Raw genomic sequence first — 9,267 nt, forward strand, 5'->3', positions numbered from 1 at the left:
AAACAAAAACTAAAATGTCGTGCAAAGCAAAGGAGACAGACGATACAACTGCTTTTGTTCAGCCAGCCCGCTATGAGGGAAGTCCCCCTTGATTCCTGCTGAATCGTTCCCTTTTTTGATGTTTTGTCTCACCGCAACCAAAGGTTGTAGAGGATGTGGAACAACTTTGTTCCGTGTAGTAAAAGTAGTAAACTCAAATCTTGTCAAAAAAAAAACCATTTTATATATAGTGTGCATAAAAATAAATTACTGCCACAGACTATCACCAAGACAAAGGCTGGAAGGAGGAATTTGACATTTTCAACGATAACAAAACTATCTGAAGTTAATGCAAGAAAGGAGAAATTTAGAAGGTGTATATATGCTTCTTCATCTTAAACAATCTATTAATGATGGATGAGACCTTTTTGAGGAGTATTTTCTCTGAAGTAGCTAGTCTTGATCGCCGTCAGACAAGAATCTCTAGACCATAAATCTGATCAAATATAGCAATTTCTGTGTTGCTCACTTATAGCTGAGAGAGTCTGCTGACTTCAAAGTGCACAAAGGATTTGGTCTAAAGCACATCATCCATCATAGGTGCAGAAAACTTGCATTCATTCAGCGGTGGTGTGAAAAATTGCCCAATAGGCAGTTGGTTTGCAGGCCAACAATGTATGCACGTGACTAACGTGGCATTGGTGTGCAAGACCCCGCATTCATTGCTGTGCTGTCACATACCTAAAAGGATCCCAGGTTTCAAAATTCATGCACCTCCTGCTCTTCTTTTTAATTCTTTGCTCAAATTCCAGTGCAAACTTCCTCTCTCTTCTTGACTATTTATAAGTATACATAGAAACAAATGTTTTGTAAAGATGTGAGAGACATTCTGCTTTATTCCCAGGGGCAAATAAAGCCTTTTATTTTTAGCCCAGTTTCCTAAGGAAATGAGAGTGATGCAATCACATTGTCTATTTGTCTGTCTATCAAATCAGCTCCCTTCCCCCCTTCCCTCCCCCCATCAACCTCTCACCATTAATCATTTCCACCCAGATCTGACAGAAAGGCAACATTCTTTCAAAAGTGTTAAATGCACTTAAGTTCTATGAAAATCGGTGGCTGGGCCAGAGGAGAGACCAGTTCCCTCACTGTAGAAATAAGTACTGATGGAATTCAGTGGTTAGGCAGTGACGTGCTGGCAAGTCAAGCTGCGTGTAACAGGTAATCATGGTAACACTACCATGATGCATATTGTCTCCTGATGGCAGAAGAAGAAGATGGACTTGGGTGTCAGTTCTGAGGTACTTTTGGAGAGGCTCTCCTGGGTACTTGGCAGTGTTGCAGGGATGCGAGAGAGGTGGCATAGGGGAAGGGAAGGAGTAGGGTTGTCGGACACGTGGGAGGTAGGGGCCAGAGTACACTTGGTTGTTTTCTTTATATCCCAAAAGGACTGGATGTTAAGGTCACATTCTGGGGAGCTTCTCAGTGGTGGATTAAAGAACAGTGTGAGAAAGAAATGGAGAGCTAGTACTAGAGAAGCGGTCATCACTGTCCTTGCCATTACCTGACAAGTGTTTCCCAAGTAATTCCAATCATGGAAAATAATATACACTGGAGAAATAGGGACAGGTTCACATCTAACCAGTTATTTGATAAACCCTTTGCAAGAGCATGTGCTGCCTCAAATGGAGAGTGCAGATTTATCCACATGTTAAATTGTGGGCAGTCTCTGGAATTTTTTCCAGCATCACTGTTGGAAGACTTTTACGTTATGTACGAAGTATATTCACACTAAGGCAGAAGCCCAGCCTGTCCCTTGGCTTCCTGTTCTACCTGTTCATGGTCCTGAGCAGCATGTATGGTTCTGTGTTGAAGGGAAGCGTGTAATTGAAGTATTTACTTATTCTACCTATGTTTGCAGTGATGCCTGGAAAATCATCCAGGTGCCTGGAAAATACTCTTAGATAAAGCTAAGAACATAAGCCTGGTGAACATGAGTTCATATTTCCCCTATGACAGATGCATTCTCTTATATTTCAGCATCACAGCATTATCCCTAGTGATTTGTATTTTAAGTCTCAGTGGTAATGGAAGCGTGTAAACACCTTGAAAGTATATAGAATGATGCCACATTACGGGAGGAGGGCACACGGCTAAAAAAAATGCAACTTTTTTTTTCAAAAAGCTTCTCCGACTTAGTTCGACATCTGCTAATGCCTTCCTAACATCCATATTGCGGTGTTTGAGAATTAATTTTTTTATGAAGAAAATGGTAAGATCATTTAAGAGACTGAGCTTCTTTTAGTTCCTCCCTATTCAACAATATGCTGTTCAGCAGATGATGTTTATACATCTTTTTAGCAAAGACATAAGGTCTATTGTCACAGCTCTGGGAAGGATCTTCTTCTGTTAGGGTATTACAATAAGTTAGTACCCTAAAAATCTATTTATACCTGTGTTTGTGACATGCCTTTTCTTCACCTGCCCTATCCTTTCTCACTAAATCTGAGCAACTTGTTTCCTAAATTTTTTCAAGCCTAAAAAGAAGCTTTCTTAGTAGAGGGAGCAGGATATGATTTTCTTCTTAGATAAAATGACAGAGCAGGAATCTGTTGGGACAGAATAAAGGTTCCCCATTCTCCTGCAAATGCTTAGTGATCTTGGACACAAATCCAAATTATTTTGAATGTAGTTGGCCCTAGAGTGCATGTGAAAGGCAAAGGAGTCAAGAAGTACCTACAGCATGAAACTCTTCCTCTCACATAGTCAAATTGTGATGCATACAAGTGCATAAGCATGCCACTTGCAGGATGGAGATACAAGACCCTGTGGCATCGCTGATTTCTCTTGCTGTCTCTGCCTATCACAGAAGACTGGCATCTTTAACTGACACCCTCAGAAGCTGTGTAGGTGCAGAGTGCTGCATTAATATAAATGGCACGGAGCACAGTGGCATCCAAACAAGTTTGAAGGCTGGGCCATTTTGCCTTCAGCAACTGAAACCATTCTGCAACTATTTAATACATAATTAAAACTTCTTTTTTCCATAAGGTGGTGTGACCTCAGCATATAACTTTGCTTACCAGAACAGAGGGTGGTAAGGTGGGTCAAACAATGTAATAATGGGCAGAGACATTGTATTTGTAAGTATATTGTTGGAAATAAATAAACTGAGTCCCTTGTTCAAAGGGGAAACCCTAGCTTTCCTCAGGATCCTTGTTTCATGCACTATACATCCTGTGCTTGTGTCCATAAATGTTTCCCTGTGATCAGCCACCATCTGCAGATTTATGTCCCTGACTGCCAATCATTCTTGTGTTTCTTGCAGAGAGCACACCAAGGACAGACACATGCAGTTGGTGTAGTTGGAAAAGTGCACTCTCCCTCAGTCAGCTACTATTTCACGTGTATTAGCCACCGGAGCCTGTGGTTTGGCATCAGCAACCACAGCACAAACATCTTACTATCACAGCATTAGAAGCTGCCTAATCAACATGAAAATTGTTATCTAAGCCTGGTGCAGCCATCCCCTGGTTAGTAATGATGACCTATTCATGCACTGGCCCCCTTTCCTGCTTTATTCTATCACCTGTAGGTCACAGCAAGCTCTTCACAAGCCTCCATGAAGATGGCTTTCCCTATGTAATAACTGTAGCTGCCGCTCATCACCCCTACTCTAGATCTTGATGCAGTTTCACAACCCTGTGGCACCAGAGACCTCAGCTGGCAAGGGCTGAGGCCAACAGCAGCTGCCCCCATTCTGCTATATCCGCAGCACCTTTTCTTTGCCAGGAAATATCACTAACAAGTAAAGATTAAAAAAACCCCACTGCTAATATGCCATTTGTGACCAGAGCCTCCTGTGTGCATCCTTCTGAAATAACATCACAGTCCAAAACAGGAACAGCTCATTCACTGGTGCAAGATCCATGCCTAGGCAGCAGCTGGAGAGGACACAAGGAAGAAAATGCTGAATCAGATGTATTTTATTTTTGGTAGTTTAATAATGGAGTAGGAAGTCTGTGAGCAGGAGCTGAGGGAAGACAAACACGTCTTTCTGCAGTGTGCAGTGAAACAGCTGCTTTGGTACTCCAGATAGGTGATGCTTTAAGGTCCTAGCCACCCTCCAGAAACTCCTCATGTGAATTAAATAAACGCTTTCAGGCAAGTTTGGTTTGTCTGGGTGTCCACACCCACATATGTAAACCAGGGTAAAGCCTATAGTGAGAAGTGGGTAAAGGTATAACTTGCCAGAGCTGCGGATGCGTGGCAGAACTGAGTCAGGTCTGCTGAAACCTAGGGCTGCTTCTCAGCCAAAAGTGACAAAGCACCAACATGATTAGTTTAATTTCAGTTCCCCATTAGCTCACTGCTTTCTCCACATAGGTACACAAAGTGCCTACACAGATGTATATGTTCCTTTATTTTTGCAGATACATTCATTGTCTTTAGAAGATGGCATGCCCCAGCAAGCTCCTTGGTTTACAACATCCTTCCTTTGGCCAGAAGGAGTTACTGCAGCGTCCACAGGCCATGCCAGGGCAGAGTAAACTTTATATCACATTGGCACAAGGTAAATGGGCCGAGAGCTACTACAGGGCAGTTTGATAGCATGAAAATGCTTTTGAAAATGCTTTTTCGTTAATGTCCTAAGTCTCATTGCTGGAGAACAGAAGCGCCTCTGTGGCAAGCCACTGTGTCCTTTGGAAGACTTAATCTGTACCACGAATGGATCAAATCACATACATCCACCACTGGGAGTGCAATGTTGTAAAAAGCAGCAGAGAAATGTCAATATTGTAATCAGATAAATTATTTTAATAGGAAAAAATGGGTTTGCTCAGTGTGGTTTTTTGATGATCTGAACATTCAGAGCATTTCTAATGTCTACTCGATCAACAAAGGAAGAAATAAACTAAACTCTGTGTTTATACAACCTTGTACCCACCTTCCCATTCCCATTAACTCTTAAAACCGTGGCTAATTTCAGCCAAAAGAGAGGGGGAGGGCAGAGGCCTGGAGGAGATGGACCTTCTCAAGATGGAAGGCTGATGGAGGAGAAGGGCCATACTGTGGAGTCTGCCCCCATTTTTGCTCTTCTCCAGTCAGCCAATTTTCATGCTCTCATTTCTTGGCCAGTCTGCAGCTGTGTCAGATCCAGTGGTCTCAGCAGGAACAATTTGGGAGAGAGTCGTGGACTACACTGGAAGGACAGGAGACAGGAGGCGTTGTGGGAAGGAGAGAATGAAGATATAAAGGCAATATGGGAATCTGGAGAGGAGGGTTACAATGAGGGAAGGCAGAGAGGGGAGCAGAGGCTGTGACAGGTTTTGTTGGTTTTGCTGCCCACAAAATCCTTTTTTTTGACATATGAAAGGAATGTGAGAGTGCAAGACAATGGGAATTAATAAATAATCAGTAATACTCGGTGCTTTTCAATTCCAAGTGTTTTATAAACATTAGTGAACTTTCATGAGCTATTGGAGAGGTATTTAAGCCCCATTACATTGCCATAGATAAGGGGATGAAAGCTCTGGCTGAAGTCCAAAGTTTGCAAAAGCAGAAACTACTTTTAAGAGCCCTGCTTGACACTCAGCACCAGAACTCCAAAGAGATTGATTTCACAGTTGCCATCACTGTCAACTATACTTATCTTGTCAACCATACAATTCTTTCTGCAAAACTAGGTCTAAACCTGCACACTCAGAAGGAGCAACAGCTTCTGAAAATTCAGGCTGGTCTGGCTTGTTAGGATTTCCCAAAGCTTGTAAGGAGAGGCTGGTTCATGATACAAATATATAGATTTAAAAAAATAATAATTTTTCACTATTGCACTGTGACAAAAATGGAAACAAAGACTTGTGGGCTTAAGACACTTAGAAAATGGGGAAAGAAAAGAAAAACAAAGATTAAAAGAAAAGACTTCCAAGTAAACATATTCATCTGTGCAAATGGGAAGGGAAGCAGAAAATGTTTTCAAATCTTTCTACATCTCTCATTAAGACTAGGTAGATGGTTTGCATGCATTTCTGTAAGTGTACGATGAATATTTTTTTCCTGAAAGGAATAGAAAACACAGATGTATTTGTAGTCACCAGCTTCACTAAAGTTAGGAAGAAACGACACAGGACTTCATTAGAAACCATATGAGTTGATAGTCCAGAGAAAATGAAAAAAATACATTTGGTTTATAGCAATATAAGAAAAATAGGAAGAGAAAGTTATAGCTGTTTTCTTTGGAACCATGCATTCTCAATTCCAGTTGCTCTGGGGCCATGTTTGTTTCAAATACTAACATCTTATTTGCCTATGTGCAAAAACACGTGTTGCGTAAAAGCCTCCAAATTCTACAGAAATGGAGAGTGTCACATTTACATTAGACAGCAGCCAGAAGAACAGGAAATCACAGAGCTTTCACACAGAATGTAGCAGTCAGGTAGAAGCAGATACGCAGTACTGATCACAGAGAGCAGGTTCAAGCCCAGTTGTAAGCATGTGCAGCATGGTCCCTACCCAGCAATATCAGCGATGAGCTAAGAGTCATAGCAGATCAGCGGGAATATGTAAGAAACACAACAGAAGTGTTCCCTGGGGGATCTCCCAAGCACAAAAATAAGTAAAAAGAGACCAGAAAAATTATCTCAAAGGGCATCTCAAAAGCTCTCACATAAATATTTTAAAACTTGTCTCAAAGCGCTGACACTCCTGTGACAATCAGGTTTGTGTTGTGACATAGTTTTGCCACTGTTGCAGCTGCAGCTCCCCACAGCTGATTTGAAATCCTCAGAAGGTACGCAGAAATGGTGGTTCCTCCCTACGCCTTCTGCTGCACCAGCCCCACCAGCAGTACTGTCAGCTGCACAGTTCCAGCACGCTCACTCTGCTGCTGCTCAGGTGGTAGCATAGTGTTGAGCCCTATGGTGGGAGATGTTGTATCTCCACAGCTGCCAAATGGGTGGGCAGGATTTGCAAAAATGGAAAGCAGTAGAGTTCTATGAGGCTTCGAGCTGGTTCTTGGGTCGCTGTATGCACAGCGTTATAAGAAATCCCCTGGAACAGGAATATGGCATCAAACTCCACTGCATATAGGCAGGATGGAGGCCATAATAACTTTAAGGGAGATAGCATACTTTCATGGGTTTCTGTTCTGCAGATCTTGTGTGCCTTGAGTCATCTCTGACTGAGAAACAGGCATGGTTATTTCATGATGTCAAAAAGGTTTTACTGTCTACATGGACACTATTCTGTGGAATGGTTGTTCAAAGGAAAACCAGAGTAAGTACCTAAACAAAACAACAAAAACCTCTGGCTCCAAATACAGTGAAGGAAAATGGAAATTCTGCCAGCTTTATAGGCCATACTTTTAGTTATGGTGGATATTACACAGATCCAATGAGAGACAGCTATGGTAGAAATACTACTCCCCATTTTCATATGTAAACAAGATTGGGCACTATAAAGACTGCTGGCATACTTTTGGAGGTGGTTTGGGTTTTGTTTTTTTCAATCACCTAACTGTTGCAGAACTCTTGAGGACTTTCTGATCTTGGAAGCTGAATTAGTATGGGGATTTTGGATCAGGAAACAGCCTTAGAGGAAGTTACTGCTAACACGGACCGCTCTACTTCAGGCTTCCTTTGAGACTGCCTAGCATGAGCAAATGCCAGCAGCTATGCTCTCAGTAGCATGTTAGTGCAGCAATACCTTTTTCCTATCAAGGTCAGTTCCTTTCACTGCTGGTATGCTGCCCTATGGAAAATTGCAATTAAAAAATTGGCAGGTCAGAATCTCCATTTAGGAAGTTCTTGTCCTCTCTGCTCTGCACTTTTCACCTTGTCACAGGTTATGGAGCCTTTGCAACTCTACCACTGATTCTGCCACCTTTGTTCTTGGCACCACTCATTTGCCCTATTGTTCAAGAACCCGTATCACCAACATTAATTCATTACATTCCAAAAGTTATAAAAACTACTGTCTGCTTGCTTAATTCTCCCTAAAGAGTGTCAATGCATTTTAGGAGGCCAGCTTTTCCATTCTCACTACGTTATAGTGCCATGCCAAAAATAAATGGTATTCTCAGAATGCAGTTTCTTATATAGGGCTGGGCATTCCTCTCCTTCTGTACCAGAATAATTTTAGACTTATTTCATTGTCAAACTGTGTAATATATGTAAGTCCTGAGAGGATGACGTCTATCCACAGCTACGTCTTTGAGAATGAAAATGCCTCTGAGATGAGGGGTCAGGCCCCTGGAGAGTGGGCAAAGAGGGTATCCTAGGTGGTTATATGAGAAGTACCTTCGTCTTTCCATCATACCAGAAGTCATCAACAACATGTCCTCTTGGCTTCCCAAGATCATTATCAATGGAATTTGAAATCTCTGATGAAGAGACGTCTCTTGCACCTACTGAAGGTGAAGAGGAAACTAGGTATGGTTCAGCTCTGGTAGAGCACAGAAGCATTACTAATCACTGGTGGGGGACTGTCAAGCGACTGGCAAGGTAAGTCATGGTCACACTCCTCTGCTGTCTTTGGCAGAAACAGTGGCTACAAAGCCCCTGCCTGGGTTTCCCTCTCTGTCACCTGTGTGCTCTGCAAGGATTTGCTCTATGTGAGCATAGAGCTAAAGGACTCGTTTTTCCTGCAGTGTTTTAGAGAACTGGAAGTTGAGTGAGACACAAAAATAGTTGCAGAATTACTGCCTTAAACCACAACTATGTATTATTTTAATTACTTGTCCTGAGAGGGGTTGTGTTCTTCCTAATGTTTGTCAAACACCTTGAAATGTGACAGTGTCAGAGTAATTGTGTGGTTCCCAGAAGAGGTTTGGCAGCCCTAAATTGCAGAAGTGAGTTTTGCAACTGGAAGTCGGGGAGCAATGCTGGCAGTAAAACAAGAAGTGGAATCAGCAGGATAAACATTTTGGACATTGCTGTCCTAAATAGTTCATCAAAAGACCTAATACTTTAATAAGTTCAGCCAGTCCAAATATAAAAATGCACATTATAATGTTGTTGATAGGAAAAAATCTGTGAAATATTATTGCATAAAACTGTGAGTCAAGACCACTAATGTGTTTTTACAGTGTTGCCTCTTGCTTAATTGTACTTGCTCCTGATAGTGTATTACATCTTCTTATATCTTCATTACTACACAGGCATTAATTTAATCAGAGATAATAAATGGAACCTCTGGAATTAATTACAGGTTGTAACAATTTTGTTACTTTACTAGTGCAGACTGGAAGACAAAAATGTGGGCTCATAAACATTAACTGGCTTTTGCAAT

This window comes from Cuculus canorus, chromosome 1, assembly GCF_017976375.1.
Source record: "Cuculus canorus isolate bCucCan1 chromosome 1, bCucCan1.pri, whole genome shotgun sequence".
In the NCBI taxonomy this organism is placed as follows: Eukaryota; Metazoa; Chordata; class Aves; order Cuculiformes; family Cuculidae; genus Cuculus; species Cuculus canorus.